The following is an 11,217-nucleotide window of genomic DNA, read 5'->3' on the forward strand; positions in this document are numbered from 1 at the left end:
GAGGAGAGAGAAGAGGGAAAAGTGGAGGAGAGAGAAGAGGAGAGAGAAGAGGGAGAAGAGAGAAGAGGGAAAAGAGGAGGAGAGAGAAGGGGGAGGAGAGGAGGAGAGAGAAGAGGGAGGAGAGGAGGAGAGAGAAGAGGGAGGAGAGGAGGAGAGAGAAGAGAGAGAAGAGGAGGAAAGAGAAGGGGAGGAGAGGAGGAGAGAGAAGAGGGAGGAGAGAGAAGAGAGAGAAGAGGAGGAGAGAGAAGAGGGAGGAAAGGAGGAGAGAGAAGAGGGAAAAGAGGAGGAGAGAGAAGAGGGAGGAGAGGAGGAGAGGGAAGAGAGAGGAGGAGAGAGAAGAGGGAGGAGAGGAGGAGAGAGAAGAGGGAGGAGAGGAGGAGAGAGATGAGGGAAAAGAGGAGGAGAGAGAAGAGGGAGGAGAGGAGGAGAGAGACGAGGGAGGAGAGGAGGAGAGAGAAGAGGGAGGAGAGAAGAAGAGAGAAGAGGGAGGAGAGGAGGAGAGAGACGAGGGAGGAGAGGAGGAGAGAGAAGAGGGAGGAGAAGGGAGAAGAGGAGGAGAGAGAAGAGGGAGGAGAGGAGGAGGGAGAAGAGGAGGAGAGGAGGAGAGAGAAGAGGGAGGAGAGGAAGAGAGAGAAGAGGAGGAGAGAGAAGAGGAGGAGAGGAGGAGAGAGAAGGGGGAGGAGAGAAGGAGAGGAGGAGAGAGAAGAGGGAGGAGAGAGAAGAGGGAGGAGAGGAGGAGAGAGAAGAGAGAGAAGAGAGAGGAGAGAGAAGAGGGAGGAAAGGAGGAGAGAGAAGAGGGAAAAGAGGAGGATAGAGAAGAGGGAGGAGAGAAGGAGAGGGAAGAGAGGAGGAGAGAGAAGAGGGTGGTGAGAAGGAGAGAGAAGAGGGAAAAGAGGAGGAGAGAGAAGAGGGAGGAGAGGAGGAGAGAGAAGAGGGAGGAGAGGAGGAGAGAGAAGAGGGAGGAGAGAAGGAGAGAGAAGAGGGAGGAGAGGAGGAGAGAGAAGAGGGAGGAGAGGAGGAGAGAGAAGAGGGAGGAGAGGAGGAGAGAGAAGAGGGATGAGAGGAGGAGAGAGAAGAGGGAGGAGAGGAGGAGAGAGAAGAGGGATGAGAGGAGGAGAGAGAAGAAGAAAAAAATCTGACGTCTCACACTTGATCAGGAATTGTGACTATTGGTCTCCATAGCAACTGAATAGTAGATATGGCTTAATTTGCTCCCTGAAGCTATGAGTATTTGTATTTTTTGCTGTTGTATTTATTATGGATCTCCATTAGTTCCTGCCAAGGCAGCAGCTACTCTTCCTGGGGTCCAGCAAAATGAATGCAGTTTATACAATTTTAAAAACATTACAATACATTCACAGATTTAAACTACCAACGGGACATTCAAAACTGTAAACCATCTTATGCTTCACGGAGACGTGGCTGAACGACGACACTATCAACATACAGCTGGCTGGTTATATGCTGTTTACACCTCCCCCTCTTTTACACCCCTGCTACTCTCTGTTGTCACCATCTATGCATAGTCACTTTAATAACTACCTACATGTACATATTACCTCAACTAACCGGTGCCCCTTCACATTGACTCCGTACCGGTACCCCCTGTATATAGTCTTGTTATTATTATTTTACTGCTGCTCTTTAATTACTTGTTACTTTTATTTCTTATTCTTATCTGTATTTTTTTAAACTGCATTGTTGGTTAGGGGCTTGTAAGTAAGCATTTCACTGTAAGGTCTACACCTGTTGTACTCCTAAGTCCTTTTTTGTGGCACCTGACCACACGGTGAATGAGTACATGCACGTAAGTGTGCTTGTGTGTGTGTGTGTGTGATGTTAGAGGTTCTTTTCAATTCAAAGCTCATTTCAGGAGACGATTCAAAGCAGTGTCGGTGCTGCAACTCACTACAAAGAGTGTTAAAAGTCTGTCTTCATCATGAAGTTTCTCACCCAGTCCACTTCGGTCAAGTTTCCAACAATGATTACTCACCAGTGATTACTGTGTTCCCGTGTTCAAATCAGACGATTGGCCCGTGGCAGGTGCTGACGCTAACGTTGCCTTCTCAAAGCTTCTTGTCTTCTTTCCCTCCTATGACACCGAATGTTACCATGAGCCGCTCGCTCAGAGCAGATGGGCGCTTCCGTCCATCTAGCCAAAATCCCACGTATTTGTCTCTGTGTCGTTGTCACAAAGGATTTAAAACCAAACAGGCATGTCAACATGTGTACCATCAGCAGCACCACTTGTTCCATGGAGAGTGTCATGATTGATCTGAGGTAAACAAAATACTTTAGGGGGCTGGTCAAGGCGCTGCGCACACATACGCTTCAAGCCCCCGAGCCATGCCCGAGCCATGCCCGAGCCATGCCCGAGCCCTCTCTCGGCTCATGACATTCCCATTGCTAATGTGAATAGAAAAGCTTATGTACATATTATGTTAATTGACATTTTGTCCAGATATTTCCACTCCAAGTCTCTTCAATGAGAATAGCGCCTTTCTATCTCACCAGAGGGGAGCCAGGATAGTTTAGTGGTGGTATAATCTAACCTAGAGACATACAGTTTATTATCCCTCCATTAGACACACTAAAATGGTCCTGGATCCCCTCTGGTAGAAAGGGCTCTGCTTTAACTAAGCTTTGTCAATGAACTTATCAATGTATGAATGTCTTTCTCCCTCCATCTGTCAGCGGAGAGGGGGGGTCTAACGGTGTCTGGTGGGGAGTGGTGGGGGGCCATTTTGAATTTAAATCCACCCCTCCTTTCTTTGTGTGAGATAATGAGTTGTAGAGGCCTGATCTGTTAATCATGGTGGCGAGCTGCCTATAGGCTCCTTAGGTTACTTCATAAATGGATGAATGGGGATCAGAAATCATGGGACTGGAGAGATTTGTAATAAGGCATGCTGCAACCCGGCACTAAAGTTATTAATTAGTATTTAATTATAAACCCTTCACTATAAATAACAATAAAAGTGAGGGATTCAGCAGGCTTTCACTGGAATACACTGGGGATGAGAGAGAGATGGGGGAGAGAGAGAGATGGGGATGAGAGAAAGATGGGGATGAGAGAGAGGAAGGAGAGTGGAATAGAAAAATAAATCACAGTTTGTTAAGTGGATTGCCTCATTTGTTTGTAGTAGAATTAGGTTTCATGAATTGAAAAGCAAAGAGGGAAAGTGTTCAGATAAAGCTCAGACAGTACAGTCAATTTGAAAGTCCTTTGTGTCTTTGAGGCAATACATCACTAATAAAATATAAATAAAAGGCTGTATCTCACCTAGGCTACTAACCTAGATAGGCCACCGGTCTCCACAATATTGTATCTCACCTAGGCTACTAACCTAGATAGGCCACCGGTCTCCACCATATTGTATCTCACCTAGGCTACTAACCTAGATAGGCCACCGGTCTCCACAATATTGTATCTCACCTAGGCTACTAACCTAGATAGGCCACCGGTCTCCACAATATTGTATCTCACCTAGGCTACTAACCTAGATAGGCCACCATATTGCTTTCACCCATTTGCTCCAGGATTGACCCTGGCCGTGACCCCACTCTCCGAGGGGGCTGGGATATGCAAAAAATACTTTCCCCATGTGAAATAGGACAAATATAAGCACCCACCAAATGATTACTACTGTTGCTTTCACCCATCACGTTCTCTAAGATCAGTGCCTATGAAGGAGGAGGAGGCAAGGAGAGGATATTTAGCACTCTTGAGGAGGCAGCAGCAGAAGGTACACCACAATCACCCCCACACCTTGTCAACACCCATCAACACTCTGGGAGGCCCTCTCTGTTGCTAGGTAACAGCAGAGGAGAGTTTCCTGCCTCACCCCCAGTTGGGACTCTGATTGGACTGTCATTAGTGTTCCACTGTGGTACACTGATAGAGACACTTTTCCACCATGTTCCATTCATGCTATCCGGAATCCTTGGGACGTCCCAACGTTACCCCATTTAATATGAAATGTAAAATAATTAAGGGTTAGGATAGGTGAGGGTTATGGTTAAGGTTAAGGTAAGGGTAGGAGTTAAGGTTAGGGTTAGGATTTAGGGTAGGGTTGTCCTAAGGATCCCAGATAGCACTAAGCTTTCTACCATCAAAGATAATTCATATTCATTATCACAAGTGCAATTGAAAGAAAAAGGGGGAAATATTTCAAGAGAAAGAGCTGACTTCCATTACTTAGCAGTGCTACTGAGACAAAGGAGCATCTTTATGAAGGACTTTCATAGTTGGCCTCAATCTATGCATCTAAAAACTCTAAATACTTTTGCTTTTAAAGACCTTTTCAAAAATAAAATATTTGCTGTTGCCTATTTCTTTCAAAGTAACATTTATGAAAACTATTGACAGCACTGTTCCAACTTGTGATATTTTAGATTCCATTTATAAATGTGAAATAGAAGGTTTCTGACTTTAGAGGCCAAGGACCCCCTAATGAACATGACAGTGACACCATCCCTTCGAGCCCTGTTGGTTCAGATGAAAGAGGGATGAGAAAGAAAAAAGAAAAGAAAGAGAGAGTGATGGGGCGATTCATCTTTAAGAAGAAGGTCACGAACGGCGTGATAGGCTACACTGCGCGAGATACTGGTGGATGTTAAGGATGTGGCAGAGAGATACTCGCCTGCTGGGGTAACAGCAGATCTGTGGAAAGGTTCAGGATGGATAGGAAAGATTGACACGTTTTAAATCTTTGAAACTTTTAAGCTTGAAGCTTTTTTGCTTGAAACCTGTTTTTCCCTTTCAAGTCCTATTCAATCAACCGAACTGCTAAAGACTTTTCTTGGCGTAGACGTCTGTCTTTCTCCATCTTTGGGAAGAGGATGCTATCTGAGGGATAAGAGATTTGAGGTCTGCTTTGAAGCCTTTTGAGGAGCTTGGGGGGAGATGACATTTCAGATTGCAGGTCGATGGGTGAGTTACATGGGTTCTTGAGATACATTAAGAACCCATGTCCAAAATGGCACCCTATTCCCTATGTAGGACACTGTGTGTGTGAGAGAGTGAGTGTGTGTGTGTGTGTGTGATGGTATGTTAATTCATAGCTATCCCCCCAACCCAGAGGAGGAGCAGGGATTAGGTAGGCCTATCTCCCAAGGACACCCTTTCAGGTGTGCGCGCGTGTGTGACTCTCTCTATTCCCCTTTGCGTTCTTTAATCCTGTGAGGAGCGATAGTCTCATCACCCCGAAACCTCCTCAAACAAACACACAATACAGTTTCTCCTTTGTACAACCCTTTGAATTTACCATCAGATGCCCTTCATTTCCCCCAGCCCTGAGTTGTGTCAGCTACCTTAAAGCGTCCTAAACAATGCTGTTTGAAGACTCTGTTCTCTATCTGTGGGTGAGGATCTGCTGCAGGATGGATCTACTGTGATATTATACAATTACCAAAAATACAATATATACATTGAGTACACCAAACATTAGGAACACCTTCCGATTATTGAGTTGCACCCCTTTTGCCCTCAGAACAGCCTAAATTTCTTTCGAGGCATGGACTCTACAAGGTGTCAAAGCGTTCCACAGGGATGCGGACCCATGTTGACTGCAATGCTTCCCACAGTTGTGTCAAGTTGGCTGGATGTCCTTTGGGTGTTGGACCATTCTTAATACACACAGGAAACTGTTGAGCATGAAAAGCCCAGCAGCATTGCAGTTCTTGACCAAACCGGTGCGCCTGGCACCTACTAACATACCCTGGTAGCCATTATTTTGGCTACCATGGCCATGCCTCATAGGATGACATTGTTCCCATCCATAGAGCACGAGTGGTCACTGAATGGTTTGATGAGCATGAAAACGTGTAAACTATATTCCACGGCCGTCTCAGTCTCCAGATCTCAACCCAATTGAACACTTATTGGAGATTCTGGAGCGGCGTCTGAGACAGTGTTTTCAACCACGGTCAAAAAAACACAAAATTATGGAAATTCTTGTGGAAGAATGGTGTTGCATCCCTCTAATTGAGATCCAGGCATTTGTGGAATCTTTTTTAAAAGCTGTTTTGGCTTGTGGTGGCCCAACATGTTGATGTATTTTGGTAGTTTTATTGTCACATACACCAGATAGGTGCAGTGAAATGTGTTGCTTAACAGGGTCAGCCATATTAGTACGGCACCCCTGGAACAAATTAGGGTAAGTGTCTTGCTCAAAGGCACATCGAAGGATTTTTCACCATCTCGGCAAGGGTATTCGAACCAGTGACCTTTCAGTTACAGGCCAGACGCTCTAACTGATATAATGTAATATTATAGAAGTATCACAGAGACAAAAGAAGAAGAAGGGTTGGTCTGTTAAATGCCACAGAAGCTGGACACTACGGGGCGATTTCGCCAACACATATTACGCCTAATCCAAGACTAAATTGCACTTTTAAACTGGACTAACTGAAACTGAAATGGTTGAAAATAGTCTCAGATCTGCCCTAGTCTAGATTAATCGTCCTTCTGGAAATCAGACTTTTTCAGAGTTAATCTAGATCTATTAAAAGGAAACCTGGCCATCTGTTGGGGCGGTATGCGAATTGGAGTGGGTCTAGGGTGTCCGGAGGATGCTGTTGATGTGAGCCATGACCAGCCTTCAAAGCACTTCATAGCTACCGACGTGAGTGCCACGGGGCGGTAATCATTTAGGCAGGTTACCTTCGCTTCCTTGGGCACAGGGACTATGGCGGTCTGCTTGAAACATGTAGGTATTACAGACTCGGTCAGGGAGAGGTTGAAAATGTCAGTGAAGACACTTGACAGTTGGTCCGCACATGCTTTGAGTACACGTCCTGGTAATCCTTCTGGCCCAGCGGCTTTGTGAATGTTGACATGTTTAAAGGTTTTGTTCACATCGGCTATGGAGAGCGTTATCACACAGTCATCCAGAACAGCTGGTGCTCTCGTGCATGCTTCAGTATTGCTTGCCTCGAAGCGAGCATAAAAGGCATTTAGCTCATCTGATAGGCTCGGTGTAACTGGGCAGCTCATGTCTGGGTTTCCCTTTGTAGTCCGTAATAGTTTTCAAGCCCTGCCACATCCGACGAGCGTCAATCTTGATCCTGTATTGACGCTTTTCTTGTGTGATGGTTCGTCTAAGGGCAGAGCAGGATTTCTTATAAGCGTCCAGATTGGTCTCCCGCTCCTTGAAAGCGGCAGCTCTAGCCTTTAGCTCGATGCGGATGTTGCCTGTAATCCATGGCTTCTGGTTGTGATATGTACGTATAGTCACTGTGGGGACGACGTCATCGATGCACTTATTTATGAAGCCGATGACTGAGGTGGTATACTCCTCAATGCCATTGGATGAATCCCGGAACATATTCCAGTCTGTGTTAGCAAAACAGTACTGTAGTGTAGCATCCGCGTCATCTGACCACTTCCGTATTGAGGAAGTGGTACTTCCTGCTTTAGTTTTTGCTTGTAAGCAGGAATCAGGAGGATAGAATTATGGTCAGATTTGACAAATGGAGGGCGGGGGAGAGCTTTGTATGCATCTCTGTGTGTGGAGTAAAGGTGGTGTAGGATTCTTTCCCCTAGTTGCACATGTGACATGCTGGTAAAAATGTGGTAAAACTGATTTAAGTTTGCCTGCATTAAAGTCCCCGGCCACTAGGAGCGCCACTTCTGGGTGAGCATTTTCTTCTTTGCTTATGGCCTTATGGAGTTGGTTGAGAGCGGTCTTAGAGCCAGCTTCGTTTTGTGGTGATAAATAGACGGTTACGAATAATACAGATGAGAACTCGCTTGGTAGATAGTGTTTCTACATCTTATTATAAGGTACTCTACCTCAGGCGAGAAATACCTCGAGACTTCTTTAATATTAGACGTTGCGCACCAGCTGTTAGACACAAACCCCCACCCCTCATCTTACCAGAGGTAGCGTCTCTGTTCTGCCGGTGCATGGAAAATCCAGCTAGCTCTATGTTGTCCGTGTCTTCGTTCAGCCACATCTCGTTTAAGCCACATCTTAAACATAAGATGTTACAGTTTTTAATGTCCCGTTGGTAGGATAATCTTAATCGTAGAGCATTTTATTGTCAAAAAATGTCACGTTATCGAGAAAAATGGAAAGCAGTGGGAGTGGGAGTTTACTCGATGCCTGAACTTCGACCCCTTTTCCGGCGTCTTTTCTTCACACGAAAGGCGTGGATCTGGGCCTGTTCCAGTGAAAGCAGGATATCCTTCTCGTCGGACTAGCAGGACTCGTTAAAGGAAAAAGTTTCTTCCAGTCCGCAGTGAGTAATCGCTTTTTTGATGTCCAGAAGTTCTTTTTGGTCATAAGAGATGGTAGCAGCAACATTATGGACACAATATGTTTAAAAGTAAGTTACACAAAAAGCAAAAAAAAAAAAAAATAGCACACATTGGTTGGGAGAATGTAAAACATCAGTCATGTTCTTCGGTGCCATCTTCATATACGTTAAACCTTTAAACAGGTCAACATTCACAAGGCCGTAGGGCCAGACGGATTACCAGGACGTGTAGTCCAAGCATGCGCTGACCAACTGACACCTCTCCCTGTCTGAGTCTGTAATACCAACATGTTTTAAGCAGACCACCATAGTCCCTGTGCCCATGAACACTAAGGTAACTTGCTTAAATGACTACCGACCCGTAGCACTCACGTCTGTAGCCATGAAATGCTTTGAAAGGCAGGTCATGGTTCACATCAACACCATTATCCCATAAATCCCCAACAGATCCACAGTTGACGCAAACTCTATTGCTCTCCACACTGCCCTTTCCCACCTGGACTAAAGAAACACTTATGTGAGAATGCTGTTCATTGACTACAGCTCAGTGTTCAACACCATAGAGCCCTCAAAGCTCATCACTAAGCTAAGGATCCTGGGACTAAACACCTCCCTCTGCAACTGGATCCTGGACTTCCTGACGGGCCGCCCCCAGGTGGTAAGGGTAGGTAACAACACTTCTGCCACACTGATCCTCAACATTGGGGCCCCTCAGGTGTGCGTGCTCAGTCCCCTCCTGAATTTCCTGTTCACTCTTTGTTTACATATTGTGTCCCACGGTGAGGTGGGTGTGGATGTGGGTGGGTTTGGGTGTGGGTGAGGGTGTGTGTGTGTCTGTTTGTGTGTGCGTGCGTGTGTCTGTTTCGATAAAGAATTAACACAGCATTGTACCACCACATCTAATGACCTAAATTAGTGTGACGGACATAGTGCATTAGGCCAGTGGGATTGTGAATAGAACTGCGTCGCTTCCAGCTCTGACATGGATTATAAGGAAGGCTGCTGAAACATTACATCTCTCTCTCTATTCAATACATTCACACCAAACAGCAGTATGTACTGTAGACTGCCTCACCATTGATCCAGGGTCAGCTGTTTATCCATCTACCTAATGGTTAAGGTTAGATGTAGGCGAGAGAATCTGACCCTAGATCTGTGGTTAAGGCCAGTGTCGATCTCGAGCCACAGATAATGATGGTACTGAGGACAGGTGTGGTGTTCATTTACAGCCAAAATCAGATTATCAGGACATGATGTATTCCAACGACCTGAGCATGATGGATGCAGTCTAATCCCCTCCAGGTAGACAGGGATGGAGGGATAACTGCAATTATGTACTAAAACTAAACCAATTAAAACTTTGTGTAATTAAGACATCAAAGTCAGTGGGAAATGTCTGTGGACATTTGACTTCCAGGACATATATCTCTAGAATTCCACACCTAACCAGCAACTGATTTTGACAGAGTGACCATTCTTCTGTACCATGACAAGAACTCTTAGAAATGAATGAATAGAGCAAGCTCAAATCTGTCCATAGAAGACATGGAGACATTGTGAGATAAGCGACACATTGATTAGAGAGGAGGACGTGTTGTTGTTGTACGAGGAGAACTGTGGAGGTTAAACTACGCCAGGAACAGAGAAGGAGCTCCACTGTCCACACAAGCATTCAAATGTAGAGTTCACAAGGTTTGTTGGTGGTAGATGAAATCAAATGCAGATCCTTTATACACGCACAGAGGAATCACAAACAGTAGCCAGTCTCTAAAGCGAGTGCATCGATCAGAGAATATTGCTTTAGAATATGGAGGTGAGGGGTAAGGGAATAACAGATGTAGAATCAAAACATTGGGGTCAAGCCAGCTGAGAAAAAGTATATACATTTTAAATTACAAAAGAAAGATCACACATTCACACTTTTGAACAATCAATGGTTATGCTGCTTTGTATGTGTATTTTTTGCAGGCAGGTAAAATTGCTCTCAGCTCCTGGTTGTATACGTACGATTAGAACGGCTTCTCTTTCCTACCTGCAGTATCCTTAGATCTGACATGATCAGAGAATGCCTTAGAACTGTCATGATCAGAGAATGGCTTAGAACTGTCATGATCAGAGAATGCCTTAGAACTGTCATGATCAGAGAATGGCTTAGAACTGTCATGATCAGAGAATGCCTTAGAACTGTCATGATCAGAGAATGGCTTAGAACTGTCATCAGAGAATGCCTTAGAACTGTCATGATCAGAGAATGCCTTAGAACTGTCATGATCAGAGAATGCCTTAGAACTGTCATGATCAGAGAATGGCTTAGAACTGTCATGATCAGAGAATGGCTTAGTTGAGAGGGAATGTTAAAAGGAGAAAATATTCCACAGCCACGATGCACAACCGATAGAATCATACTCAAAAGTCTGAACAAGCAGCACAGCTCCAGTAATGGCAGTAGCAGTCTCACAGTAGGGGCTCCATTCCACCTTTGCTAAACGGCTCTCCGCCTCGTTCTAGAATGTTGTGTTTAGGGGCTGGCTGTCTCCTGATAAAGTATCAAAGCACTGCCGTGAAACAAATCACAAAACAAGACGTGTCTATCAACACCAGACTTTTACAATGGGTCATTTCCTGTCCAGAGAGGAAGTGGAATGCAAACATTCACTAGTGCAGTGGTCGTTAGACTGAAATGGATACGGAGTCTCCTTCCTCTGGAGTCTGGACAGTCTCTGTGGTGATGTAAAGGAGTAGGATAAAGTTGACCCTTGACAGACAGATCAAAGCTCCTCTCTCCTTACCTCTCTGACCAGCTGTTTCTGTAGCAGGAAGGAGACGCATCACCATGAGAGACAGGATGGGAAGTGACTGATGGGTGTGACGGCAGACACAGGATTTGAACCAATTTAAAGAGAGGAGTTAGTGCTGGATCAGAAATGTGTGCACCCTCAGGATCCCCCAGGGATA

This window comes from Salvelinus namaycush, chromosome 3 (genome assembly GCF_016432855.1).
Source record: "Salvelinus namaycush isolate Seneca chromosome 3, SaNama_1.0, whole genome shotgun sequence".
Classification (NCBI taxonomy): Eukaryota; Metazoa; Chordata; class Actinopteri; order Salmoniformes; family Salmonidae; genus Salvelinus; species Salvelinus namaycush.